We start from the raw sequence: 9,064 nt of genomic DNA, 5'->3' as shown, positions 1-9,064 counted from the left end.
TTCCACAGAGGTTGTACTAGTTTACACTCCCACCAACAGTGTAGAAGTGTTCCCTTTTTGCCACACCCTCTCCAGTATCTGTTATTTTTTGAGTTATGGATGATGGCTATTCTTTCCTTTTCTTTAAGGATTCATAACTGAACCGAGTCAAAGCAAGCCACAGAACATGAGTTAGAGAGGACTTTGGAAATCCAGAATCTAAATATCTGATGACTTGTACTAACTAGAGCATTAGAGGTTATTGTTAGGTGACAGAGCATTATTTTCAAAAAGTAGCAATAACGAATAGCATACATTGAGCCCATGCCAGGCCCTGGGCTAAGATCTTAGCCCAATATATGCATGTTCCCAATTCATGCTCATAATATTCTCTGAGAGAGGAACTATTATTACTATTATTATAACTATTATTACTCCCATTTTACAAATGAGGAGGATGAGGCTCCCCAGGAAGTTGATGACAAAGCCAGGATCATGACCAGAGCCACACAGTTCCCAAGCTTGTGCTCCAAAACCACCCGAAGAGCCTGCTCCTTGCTGGGAAGGCATTCCACTAAACCATGTAGACCCGTGTGCAGTGGTTAAAAGCCTGAGCCATGGTCACACCACAGAGGGTGTTCCAGGAGCTGAAAGGCCTTGGGGAAGAGGAGGAAGAGGCCACCCTTCCTGTCTCTCTGGGACAGCAGCTTTGCAGAGAGCACCCTGTGTGTTGCTCTCTTGTGAAGTGGCTTTTGCAGCAAAGCCCCAGTCCTGTGTGTCGGGAAAAGGCCAGAGACTGTCCAGGCTGTAGGAATAAAGTCCATGTAGCTGCCTACCTGGACCTGTCCTCTTACTGTCCCCTTATCACAAGGAAACTTGATGTGTTGTTGTTTTTTGGTTTTTTTTTTTTGAGTTGGAGTCTCACTCTGTCACCCAGACTAGAGTGCAGTGGCCACTCCCGGCCACCGCCGCCTTGACCTGCTGGGCTCCTGCAAGTCTTCTACCTCAGCCTTCTAAGTAGCCGGAATTACAGGCTCGTGCTACCACGCCCGGTTGATTTTTTTTTTTTATTTATTTATTGTAGAGATGAGGTCTCGCTGCCCAGGCGGGTCTCGAACCCGCGGGCTCAGGCAATCCACTCACCTCAGCCTCCCAAAGGCGCGGGATTACAGGCCGAGCCACGGAGCCCGGCTGATGTGTTGATTTCTATCTGCCTGATTCCTCCTATCTCCCTTCCTCCCTCTCTCTTTTGAACTTCCTGTGTTGGCACTTACAAGTCCCCTCAACTCCAACCCTGGCCATCGCCTCTCCCCACAAGGTCACCCCACAGTGCCCCCCTCAATAATAGCAGTTAGCAATAGCACCAAGACTGCAAGCTCCACCCGGCAGAGAACTTTCTGGCATGTAGCAGGGCTCTGCCGGCAAGGAGTGTCAACCAGAAGCCAGTTCAACTCATCTTGCTTGGGTATCAGTCTTTATTCAGAGAGGTCTTGGTAAGAGCCCTCTTGCTAGGAGAGCATTCACTTTAGGTGGGAAGTTTGTTTGTTTGTTTGCTTGCTTGCTTGTTTGTTTTTTGAGTTGGAGTCTCACTCTGTTGCCCAGGTTGGAGTGCCATGGCACACTCACTGCCGCCCCAGTGTCAACCTGCTGGGTTCCATGATCCTTCCGCCTCAGCCTTCCAAGTAGCCGGAACTATAGGCGCACACTACCACACCGGGCTAATTTTTTATTTATTGCAGCGACAGGTCTTGCCAAGTTGCCCAGGCTGATCTCGAACCTGCGGGTTCAGGCAATCCATTCATCTTGGCCTCCCAAAGTGCTGGAATTACAGGTTGAGCCACCGAGCCCGGCCTAGGTGGGAAGTTTTTATGTCACTCCAGAAACATTGATTAAACATCTGTTATGTGTCAGGCACGAGTCTGACACTGGTGCTATAAAGAAAATGACAAGGCTGGCTCTGCCCCTAAGCAGCCTCTCAGCAACATGTGGGAAGCCTAGATGGGCCCAAACTTTCAAGTCAAACCAAGGAACGTGCAGAAGTTCCTCCCCTAGCCAGAGAAGGCCAAAGATCCTACACAAGCTCGGAAGAAAATAATTCCAGGCGGGGTCCACACTTTAGAAATGACTTTTCACAGGGTCCTAGAGTTCATCTGAAGGGAGGATTAAGTCATTTGGGCCTTCTCCTATTCTTGCAGAAGGTGGACATATCCGTGACAAAGTCATGCAATGTGACAAACAGAAAGAGAAGGAAATACCCAGTCTCAGCTCTGGTCCTGCTGTCAGGTACATCACCTACCCTGTGTCAGGTATTTTCAGGGGTGCTGGGGATATCACAGGAAACAAAAGAGACAAAAATTCCTGCCTTCCCAGAGCTTATATTTTATTGACATCTACAAATTGGAGATATCACTGGCGCCTCTTTCGCAGAATTATCATAAAGTTAAGTCATGGGCTTGATACAATTATTGTTCAATGTTGAAATTTTTAAAAAAATCCCCAAGGCTGGCACATCATCCCAGTAGCTGGGACCCAACAGATAGGGGGCCTAGTGGTTGGCACCAACTGGACTTTGCCTCACTGCTGGAGCATCTTAAACCATGACCCCACGGGGTACATTCTACCACCAGCAGCTGTTGCCTTCCAGTTTTCTTCTCCAAAGCTATCCCCAGGCATTCTAGAAGTTCAACAACCCCTTTTCCGCCAGCTTGCATCAAAAAAGCCCCTGAAACAGTTCTTTGTCAACCAAAAAGAAAAAAAGTTGGTGTTATGCCCATAGCTTGTCATATTATTTTAGTGGCCTTCCGCCATAGATGCTTCCATTTACACCCTGTAGGTTTTAAACAAAGATAATTAAATGGTTCTTTCAAGGCACAGACCAACTGTTGTGATAGAAAATTATAGTTAAGGACGAGCTTCTAATTGAAAGTTGCAACTTACCAAACAGACCAAGCAGCTTCTGCCAATGCCAATGGCTGCCGAGTCAATTTTCACAGTCAAATACAGAAAAGAAATCACTGAAGGATTTTGAGCAAACCCAGAAGGTGACCTCATCTAACAGCACTTTCAGGACTTTCTCCTGTGTCCTCACTTTCAAGGGTCGGGTGCCTCAAAGCAATACAGCTTCAAAGTCCTAAGCTTGTTGTCTCGGCAAACCGCCAGTCCAAAGGCCCAGCAAGGAGTTTGTTTGTGAAAGTGAGCTCCCGTTGGAGGTCACAGATTCTTGAGCTTCGCCGGCCCGGGACTGAAGGTTCTGGAGGAGCGCTCCTGAGAGTTGAGGCCCAGCCAGCAAAAGCCGTGTGTGCAGGTGAGCGTGACAAGGGCAAGCACAATCCCACAGCACCCACGCTCTGCCCTTTGTCTTGTCGCTTGTTTGCTAAATCCTCCAGTCCAGCCCTGACTCACAGCCCAGCCTTCCTGAGTGATCGCCCTCTGCTGCCTCTTCCTAAATGTTCACACCTGTTCCTGCTGACAACGATGAACTTCACCCAGCACGTGTGCCTGGAAAAAAACTCCTACCCCCACCAACACTTTTGCGTTCTGGAAAGTGGCTAACTGCAAAGAAACCCCCTTCCCCACAGGGCTTAAATAACACTCGCTGGTGACCCCCTCGTTTCCTGATGACAAAGCCAGATGCAGACCCTTCAAATTACCATTCTTGGTCTCACAAATGATTTACTGAACTCTTCCTCCCACTGACCAGTCTGGACAAAATGTCCACTAACTCAACTTGACCAAAACTTCCTCAGGCTTCTCTCCCAGGACCCCTACACTTTGGTTTGTCCTTGAGCATAGGACAATGAACAACCCCTTCTTAAGGGCGCTGACCTCAGGGAAAAAACGTTCCTGGATCCACTGCCATCCATCCATCCTACTCCTCCATGCCCAGTTGTGTCCTCGTATGGCGGAAGAGGTGGGGAGCTCTCTGGGGCCTATTTTGTAAGGACACTAATCCCATCTATGAGGGTTTTGCCCACATGACTGGGTGACGGATAGAAGGGGGTTCACTGTACCATTGTGTTTGCTTTGTTGATGTCTTAGTCCATTCTGGCTGCTATAACAAAAATACATAAACTAAGTGGCTTAGAAAAAAAAACAAACACAAGGGGGGACCCCAAAAACTTGAAATTTGTTCATAAAAATCGTGTACTTATTCTTACACGTTTAAACTTGTCACCTTCAAAGTACTCTCCATTTGAGGGATGCCACACACCTAAGAGACGCCTTTTCCACTGCTCAAAACGGTTTTTGAACTCAATTTTGATAGCTTTCAGTGCTTCTGATGTTTTTTGTTTCATCTCTTCCACATCAGCAAAACGTTTCCCTTGGAGGACTTTTTTCATCTGGGGAAACCAAAAAGAATCACTCCAGGTAAGACTGGGTAAGTAGGGAGGGTGGGGCACAGGGTCATTCATGCTGTTTTGGGTTAAGAACTGCTGAACACTCAGCATGGTGTGGGCAGGTATGCTTGTAAATCACCCATCATGAAATGGGCAAACACGTTGAAAGAATCTCCAAGAAAACAATTCACTGAAGCCAAACGCAGCCTCTCACGACCATGCTAGCTGGTACACTGATGCTGATGGACTCCTAGAAGAACATTTATCTAGCGAGGGAAGCTGTACTCCAAGGAATGCCCCCTCCAAAAAATAATTTCGGTTTTTTGGGGAGATTTCCCCCTCATATTAATTTCTCACAGTTCTGGAGGCTTGGGATGTCCAAGATCAAGCCATCAGCAGATTTGGTGTTGGGTAAGGGCAAAGATCTTTGCAACCTAATCACCTCTCGAAGACCCACCTTTTAATACCAACACCTTGGAGATGAGGATTTCAATATATGAATTCGGCGGGGGACACAGATATACAGTCTATAGCAATCAATCTCCTTCTTCTTATTGCATTAATCCTGAGTAAGGCCACTTCCTCCCTGCTTACATCTGGATTCATTTTTTTATCTGTCACTGCCAACTCCTGTCTCCCACTTGCCCTCTCAGTTAGCCACCTTTCTCCCTGAACTGGAAAAATCCAATATACCTTCCATGGCTCAGTTTACCTTCTCCTCAGAGACCTCTCTGACCTCCCTGCTCCCTTCCCTGCAGACTCAACTCAGTAGAAAGTGAATGGTTGGCCGGGCGTGGTAACTCATGCCAGTAATCCCAGCACTTTGGGAGGCCGAGGCAAGAGGATTGCCTGAGCTCAGGGTTCCAGACCAGCCTGGGCAACTTGGTGACCCCTCAGCTCTACAGTAAATCAAAAAATAAATAAATAAATAAGCCGGATGTGGTAATGCTTGCCTGTCGTTCTAGCTACTTTGAAGGCTGAGGCGGAAGGATCACCTGAGCCCAGCAGGTCAAGGCTGTGGTGGCCATGAGTGTGCCACTGCACTCCAGCCTGGGCGACAGAGTGGGACTCCAATTCAAAATAAGGGGGGGGGCGGGGTAGCCTCGGTGGCTCAAACCTGTAATCCCAGCACTTTGGGAGGCTGAGGCGAGAGAATTGCTTGAGCCCATGGGTTCGAGACCAGCCTGGGCAACATGGTGAGATGTCCTCTCTACAATAAAATAAAAAAATTAGCCAGGTGTGGTAGCGATTGTCTATAGTTTCAGGTACTTGAAAGGCTGAGGCAGAAGGAACACGGGAGCCCAGCAGGTTGATGCTGGGGTGGCCATGAGTGTGCCACAGAACTGCAGCCAGGGCAATGGAGTGAGACTCCAACTCAAAAAAAAAAGTGGATGGTTAATGCTCAGCTTGAGAATCTGACCAGCCAGAGTTCAAATTATCGTATTTCTGTAATGTCCACACAACCTCTAGCAATTTACTCACCCTCTCAGGGCTGAGTTTGCTCCTCCACAAAATACCGTTAAAGCTGTTTCCTCCCTGGTGGGTAAATGACCACTAAACACAAAGCCAGCAGACACCTTAGGGTTTCCTAGTGCCTCCCAGCTAGTGGGTCCCACATGGCCAGAATCTGAAAAGATCATAATGATTATCTATTGTCTTTATTTCCTATGCACTTACCTGAGTTAAGGCTATATAAACTCATTAATATCCATTTTTAAAATAGCTTTTTTGGGCCAGTGTGGTGGCTCACGCCTGCAATTCCAACACTTTGAGAGGCCGAGGCGAGAGGATTGCCTGAGTCCAGGATTTGAGACCAGACTGGGCAGCTTGGTAAGACCTCATCTCTACAATAAATCAAAAAAGTAGCTGGGTGTGGTGGCATGTGCCTGTATTCCAGCTACTTGGAAAGCTGAGGTGGAAGGATCACCTGAATCCAGAAGGTCGACGCTGGGGTGGCCGTGAGCACGCCACTGCAACTCCAGCCTGGGCGACAGTGAGACTCCCCTCAAAAAAAAATTATTTTTGGTTTGTGCCACAATTCACTGTGGTAGCACCGCTCTTTCTTAAATGTGTTATGTATACAAAGTATTTCCCAGCACGAGATCCGTGGGGAGGAAAAGTTCTGGAAGATGTCCCAAGATGGACAAAGGTGACCACTCATGCTACACCAAAGCCCAGAGAAGTTGGGGAACTTGCCAAGTTCACATTACAATAACCAGGGTCACAGATTTGCCTCAAAGGTAATTTTACTTGACCCACACTTGAGTCTACTTTTTGTCTGTTTTCTTATACATTTAAAATTTGAATAATCTCATTTCTGGTTGGCTGGCCATTCAAATGTGTGTTCTCCATTGTCCCATGGGCCCGTCATCACATGCTGACCCAACCCCACGAGATATCCATGGTTGGAATCCCTCCTGGGACCAGGTGGATATTTTATCTTATGACTTGAAGTCAGATCTCCTGCCTTCTCAACAAATGACTTTGTTATGAAACACAAAGTCTCTGGACAGCTAGAAACAACCTCAGTCATTTCTTTTTTTGAGTTGGAGTCTCACTTTGTCACCCAGGCTGTAATGCAGTGGCACACTCATGGCCACTGCAGCCCCAACCTGCTGGGCTCAGGTGATCCTTCTGCATCAGCCTTCCAAGTAGCTGGAACTATAGACACGTGCCACCACACCCAGTTAATTTTTTGATTTATTATAGAGATGAGGTCTCACCAAGTTGCCCAGGGTGGTCTCGAACACATGGACTCTAGGCAATCCTCTCACCTAGACCTCCCAAAGTTCTGGGATTACAGGTGTGAGCCACCATGCCCGGTCTCCTTCAGCCATTTCTTAGGGGAGCTCTGCCTTAAGTCTGTATCCCAGGCTGAAATAATCCACCAGGTAATCAAGAGACTCATTCAAAAGTCCAAGAAACAAAAAAACCTCATTTATTTAAACTTTAAAGCATGATTTTGCTCTCTGGCATAGTTTTTCTCCTCCTAGAAACATATGCTGAGGAAATATGGTCTAAAAAATATATATGTATAATGATGTTCATCAGATTGAACTGAACACCAACAAATTAGAAACAATTTAAATGTCTAGCAATGTGGCATTATACAAAAAAAAAATATTTATAATAAGGTTTATCAGATTCATCGAATACCAAAAAATGGGAATGATTTAAAATGTCTAGCAAAGTGATATTAGTACATAATTTGTAGCCAATGAGAAATGATACAGCCATTAAAATATGATATATACCGCGCCTTTGGGAGGTTGAGGTGAGTGGATTGCCTGAGCCCGCGGGTTCGAGACCCGCCTGGGCAGCGAGACCTCATCTCTACAATAAATCAAAAAATCAGCCAGGCATGGTAGCGCATGCCTGTAATTCCGGCTACTTGGAAGGCTGAGGTGGAAGGATCGCCGGAGCCCAGCAGGTCGAGGCTACGATGGCCGGGAGCGGCTACTGCACTCCAGTCTGGGTAACAGAGTCCACCTCAAAAAAAAAAATATGATATATAAGCTATAATCAGAAACATGTCTAGTAATCTATTAATGGCATGTAGTTAAGTGGGGAAAAATATATTGGAGTGGATCCAGTTTGCTCCGCCCCCTGGCTCTCCACCCTAGGGCCTCAGCTGCTGGCTCTGTGAGAGCCCCAGCTGTTGCCACCCTGACCTAGTTTCATACTGCCTCAGCCTCCCAGGGAAAGGTTGGACTTGGGCTCAGGCCCTTTGTTCCAGCAGCAAGGTCCACATTAACAAAACCACATTGGCCATGGCATCTCCTATCACTTCCATGCCCAGATGAAACCCTGGGCTGCAGGATGGGAGCTGGCTTCATCGCCAATAGATGCCTGTAAAGGCTGGTGACAAAACCCAGAAATGCCAGGGAGCTGATGGCTTGTGGGGCAAAGTTTGGCCGGTGAATAGCAAGAAACCAGAAAGAGACTCAGATAAGATTCTATCCCCCCCAAATACTGACTGTTTGATGCATGGTCGGCCCACACAGAAGGCCAGTCATCTTATTGATAGCTCAATATTTAGTTTTTGTTCTTTCCTGTATCCTACCCTTTTTCCTCACTGTTGCTGCCCTGTGATTGCACTTTCCAGTACAGTCTTAGCAAGTATCTGGGCTAAAGCAATAAAGATTTAATAGATATTGCACATGTGTGTGTACACATGCACGTGTATGAGAGAGAGAGACAACAGAGGGCATAGGTGATTTTCATTTTCACTTGTCTATCTTTAAAAACATTTAATTTTAGACCAGGCACAGTGGCTCACGCCTGTAATCCCAGCACTTTGAGAGGCAGAGACAAGAGGATTGCCTGAGCACAAGGGTGCAAGACCAGCCTGGGCAACATGGCAAGACCTCATCTCTACGATCAATCAAAAAAGTTAGCTGAGTATGGTGGTGTGTGCCTGTAGTCCCAGCTACTCGGGTAGCTGAGGCAGCAAGATCGCCTGAGCCCAGCAGGTCGAGGTTACAGTGGCCGTTAGCATACCACTGCACCCCAGCCTGGATGACAGAGTGATACTCTGATTCATAAAATTAAATCAAAAGCTAGAGCTTGTAAATGTTTAATTTTAATAATTTATATGATCACGCTCATAATATTTTTTGTTGTTGTTGTTTTGTTTTTGTTTGTTTTGTTTTGTTTTTTTTGAGCTGAAGTCTCACTCTGTCACCCAGACTGGAGTGGCTCCTGGCCACTGCAGCCTCGACCTGCTGGGCTCCGGCGATCCTTCTGCC

This window comes from Carlito syrichta, unplaced genomic scaffold, assembly GCF_000164805.1.
Source record: "Carlito syrichta isolate Samal-C Ts95f unplaced genomic scaffold, Tarsius_syrichta-2.0.1 Scaffold269596, whole genome shotgun sequence".
Taxonomy (NCBI): Eukaryota; Metazoa; Chordata; class Mammalia; order Primates; family Tarsiidae; genus Carlito; species Carlito syrichta.
Note: the sequence above shows the minus strand (reverse complement) of the source record.